This window comes from Babylonia areolata, chromosome 8 (assembly GCF_041734735.1).
Source record: "Babylonia areolata isolate BAREFJ2019XMU chromosome 8, ASM4173473v1, whole genome shotgun sequence".
Lineage (NCBI taxonomy): Eukaryota > Metazoa > Mollusca > Gastropoda > Neogastropoda > Buccinidae > Babylonia > Babylonia areolata.
The window spans coordinates 8,593,918-8,598,917 of NC_134883.1; the positions used below are offsets into that span (position 1 = coordinate 8,593,918).

Here is a 5,000-nt window from a genome sequence, read left to right on the forward strand (position 1 = left end):
TGATAGTTTATTTCCAGTGCTTCTATTGCATCTTTCGTATAAGATACAATAATGTTCAAAGCACATCACATAAGTGAAATATTGCACACAAAAAAAGAAAACATTTTACATAAAAATCATTATCACCAGTAAAAAAAAAAAAAATTCTCTTTAACAACTATCCCACGCGTACAGCCTGCAGTCACCTCAACCACACAGTGAACTCATGCAGTCTATTATCCAACCATCCACAATACCAAGCAGCTTCGCACGCACAGTCAGACGAATGCACACACACACACACACACACACACACACACACACACACACACACACACACACACACACACTAACCGAGACACATTCCTTAGAATTGATAATAATAATGATAATAATAATAATGATGATGATGATGATGACGATAACAATACCGTGTTCAGATGAAATAAAGAAAAATGCTTTTGTGAAGTTTGGAAGAACAGAAACACAAAAAAAAAACAAAAAACAAAAAAACAACAAACAAAAAAGAAAGAAAAAAAGAAAAGAAAAGAAAAGAATGCACTTCCCAGACTTCCCACCCCATGCACCCCTTCAGAATGGTTTCATTCTGACATTTCAGGTCATCGTTCCAAATTCCCCAACCCGAGTCTGTGCGCACGTGCAAACCAGTAGCGGAAGATGAAATCGGCATTCAAAAAACACGGCAACTGCTGAACCAGCTTCGTCGCTTGTCATGTTCAGGTGTCAGTCAGTGACATTCTTATTATTTTTTTGGTTAAAAAAAAGAGTTTTCCTTCGATAAACAAGCCCCGTAATATATATTTTTTTTAAACATCCTGAATTATTGCAGCTATTGGTTACATTTCCATGGTTTCTTGGACCAAAAGTGGAAAAAACAAAAATAAGATGGTGGCACGTTAATTTAGTGGCTGAATCCGTATCAAAAACTGAGTAAAATAACGCATAAAAAATTAAGAGTTGAAATCCACTGAAAATGGGTTACAACATATACCAATGTTAATATCGTTGCATATAATTATGCAATCAAAAATTGCCCGTAAAAAAAAAGGCTCCTGAATTCAGGGCGACAAAACAGGACTTTCGTAACAGTGACTCCCAAAATTCGTGCATGCAGGAAAAGTTAGTGTTACACGCAGTTCTTTAATCTGCGAAGCACGGCTAACGGGGCAGCTCCCGTACCGTTAACAAAAAGAACTCGTCTGCTTGCAGGTAACAAGACCCAATGATGGCCTTTGCTTCAAAAAAACACAATCCTCCAAATAACTATTCAGAGAGGAAGTTGAAGAAGAGGACATGGAAAGGAAATGAACGAACGATGGACAAACAAGACTGCAGAATGGACGGGAGGTGGTGTGTGTGTGTGTGTGGAGGGGTTGGGGGGGGGGGGGGGGGACATTTGTGCAGAAAGACCCAGACACTCAAACCGACGGAATTGATCTTGGAGGATCTGTGGTGAACAGTTATCGTGTGGGCCGGCGTCTCATTGACTTATTTTTCATACAGTTATTAATCAAGGGTGAACAATTTTCAGTTTTCAGTTTCAGTAGCTCAAGGAGGCGTCGGACAAATTCATATACGCTATACCACATCTGCCAAGCAGATGCCTGACCAGCGGCGTAGCCCAACGCGCTTAGTCAGGCCATGAGAAAAAGAAAAAGAAAAAAAAAGGTGAATAAATAATAGATAAGCGTACATAAATAAGTAAATGAATACATAAATAGATAAATAAATAAATAAAAATTATAATATGAAAAAAGGTAGTAGTAATAATAATAATAAATAAATAAATAAATAAATAAATAATAATAATAATAAATAAATAACAAGGGTGAACAAGAAGGAAGAGAGTAGAGAAAGAAGCCGTTTATTTCTAAACCAGACGAGCTGCTAGCAGCAGCACTGCTGTTGACAAGCATCACGCCAAGTGCAGAAACAGACGGACGAATGTTTGTATTTGTATTTGTTTTTTTTGTTTTTTATCACATCAGATTTCTCTGTGTGAAATTCGGGCTGCTCTCCCCAGGGAGAGCGCGTCGCTACACTACAGCGCCACCCTTTTTTTTTTGTTTGTTTGTTTTTTCCTGCGTGTAGTTTTATTTGTTTTTCCTATCGAAGTGGATTTTTCTACAGAATTTTGCCAGGAACAACCCTTTTGTTGCCGTGGGTTCTTTTACGTGCGCTAAATGCATGCTGCACACGGGACCTCGGTTTATCGTCTCATCCGAATGACTAGCGTCCAGACCACCACTCAAGGTCTAGTGGAGGGGGAGAAAATATCGGCGGCTGAGCCGTGATTCGAACCAGCGCACTCAGATTCTCTCGCTTCCAAGGCGGACGCGTTTCCTCTAGGCCATCACTCGAAAGGTGAGCCGTTTGGAATGGAGTCTGATTTTTGTTTGAATGTCCTGTCACACATACTGACGATGATGATGATGATGATGATGATGATGATGATATGTCCGTGCATCTGATTCTATTTCTGCTTTTCGCTCTCATCACTAAAATCTCTTCGTTTTTAAAACCTATCTATAAACACTCTCAGCTTCCTTTTTCTCCAACACCACTCGTGTCAGCTCACTTTGGATGTATGTAGAGTGGGAGGGGGAGAGTGTGAGTGGGAGGGGGAAGGGGGAGGGTTTTTTGAGAAAGAGTGATCATGAATGTTTTATGTAACTTGTAATATTTTTTTCTTTCATGTAAAGCGCCCTGAGCCTTTAGACAGAAAGGGCGCCATATAAATGTACATTATTATTATTATTATTATTGTGTGTGTGTGTGTGTGTGTGTGTGTGTGTGTGTGTGTGTGTGTGTGTGTTGACAGCTAAAGCAAATTACTCAGAATGTTAAGGCAAACACTCCTATAAACGAACACTTCTGTCTTATCTATATTCTTTCTCCCTCTCCCTCATTCTCTCTCTCTCTCTCTCTTTCTCTCTTTCTCTCTCTATATATATTTCTCGCGCTGTGTGTGTGTGTGTGTGTGTGTGTGTGTGTGTGTGTGTGTGTGTGTGTGTGTGTGTGTGTGTGTGTGACAGTGTCTCTGTGTGTCAGTGTTCCTGTACGCGCGTACGCAAGCGCTTAACTTGCTAACAAACACACGACTTACCCCCAACACAGATTCCAAGGCAGTACATGCATCATGTTTGCCCCCTGTCAACAGACACATTGAGAAACGCAAACTTCAACCAGCATATTCAAACAAAATATATTCTCATATAAAAACAACTTGAGAAAACGGAAACGCATACTTCAAGCGACATAGCAAACGAAATGTATTGTATTGTTCACACACAAACAACACCTTTCCGACAGCTCCCAAGAACGCGCTTTATCCTTGTTCCTGGTTTTGTCAGTGCCCCACGAGAAGAAGAAGAAGAAGAAGAAGAAGAAGAAGAAGAAGAAGAAGAAGAAGAAGAAGAAGAAACAAACAAACAAACAAACAAACAACAAAAACTAACTTTGTCCCTTACGCTGCTCAACCACGCTTCGCGAGAAAACTCATTCCAGAGTCGGATCGATCCATATTGTTCAAAGGGTGAAGTTAACGAGAGATGAAAGATCGAAGCTGGCTTCCTTGCCTTATAGCTAGCTAGCTAGCTAGCTAGCTGCTAGGGAAAAAAAAACCTAGGGACGAGTGAGGAAGAGGAAGGTGGTGGTGGTGGAGGTGGCCAGAGGGAGGGTGGGGATAATAATAAGGATGATGATAAGCGGGGAGGCGGGGGGGGGGGGGGGGTGGCGAGAGAGGGGAAGGGGAGGGTGGAGGGGGAGCGTGGTGGTGGTGGAGGTGGCCGGAGGAAGGGATGGGGATAATAATGATGATGATGATGATGATGAAGGGGTGGGAGGGTTGTCGTGGAGGGTGGGGTTGTGGCGAGAGAGGGAAGGGGAGGGTGGAGGGGGAGGGGTGGTGGTGGTGGTGGTTAAGGCTCAGAACGACCAAGGCTGTAAAGAGGAAGTTGATGGCGGATGGACTTTGCCGTCACGCACATGGTTAGAAGACGACCAAATCGATGACATGACTCGGTGGCAGACAACAGGACAAAACGGGTTGTGAAACTTATAAACGGGTGGTCGTGAATGTGTGTGTGTGTGTGTGTGTGTGTGTGTGTGTGTGTGTGTAGGAAGGGTTGGGTGTGGGGGGGTGGGTGTGGTGGTGGAGAGGAGGGTATAATATGTGAGAGGAGAAGGTGTGGGGGGAAGGGGTGTGGGAAGAATTGGGGAAGGGGGACAGTTGGGGTGAGGGTGCGAGAGGGAAAAGCTACATTCTAGTGTTATGATGTATTTAAAAAAGCAAAAAACAAACAAACAAATAAAAACAACAACAAAAAACAAAGACGGGACGGACACTCGAATGTCAGTATCAGTATCAGTAGCTCAAGGAGGCGTCACTGCGTTCGGTCAAATCCATATAAGGCTACACCACATCTGCCAAGCACATGCCTGACCAACAGCGTAACCCAACGAATAGTTACTGTCGTTGTGTCTTTGTGTGTACGTGCATGCTCCCTCGCTAATTTGCTAGTGCGAGTGTGTGTGTGTGTGTGTGTGTGTGTGTGTGCGTGTGTGCAGGTGTGTGTAGGTGTTTGCATGTGCGCTCGCGCGCGCGTGCGTGCATGTATGTGTGTGTGTGTGTGTGTGCATGTGCGCGCACGCGTCAGTGTGTGTTTATGTATGTGTGTTTTGATGTGTTGCACTACACGCGCCGCGCGCCTATGCTTTGCTTCAGCTTACGAAATAATTACGTCCTGAAAATGCCAGACCATCAACTTACAGTTTCGCGTATATATGTACTAACAAAACAAAAAAATCACAACCATGTCTTTAAACCCCAGAGCAGCAGATGCACACAAATGGAATAATGCACTTTGTCATACGGGGGAACCTTTAAACAGGAGATGACAACAACAGCTGACATCTTCAGTGTTTCCATGACGACAGCAGAGCCAGAGTCTATAAAATCAACGGCTCATCGTCAGACAGGCGGCAGCTGACGTCTGGCG

At 43.3% G+C, this 5,000-nt stretch overlaps 1 protein-coding gene across 4 annotated transcripts in view; it reads right to left on the minus strand.

The window, feature by feature from the left end:
- Nucleotides 1–5,000, minus strand: part of LOC143285032 (beta-1,3-galactosyltransferase 1-like) — a 151,453-nt gene that overhangs the window by 39,091 nt on the left and 107,362 nt on the right. The window contains exon 4 of one of the 4 annotated variants that reach the window (XM_076592208.1): nt 3,107–3,150. The exons of the other annotated variants lie outside the window; for them this stretch is intronic. The gene's annotated coding sequence lies outside the window, so the exon portion shown is untranslated. The remainder of the gene's footprint in view (nt 1–3,106; nt 3,151–5,000) is intronic. 4 annotated transcript variants of the gene reach the window in all.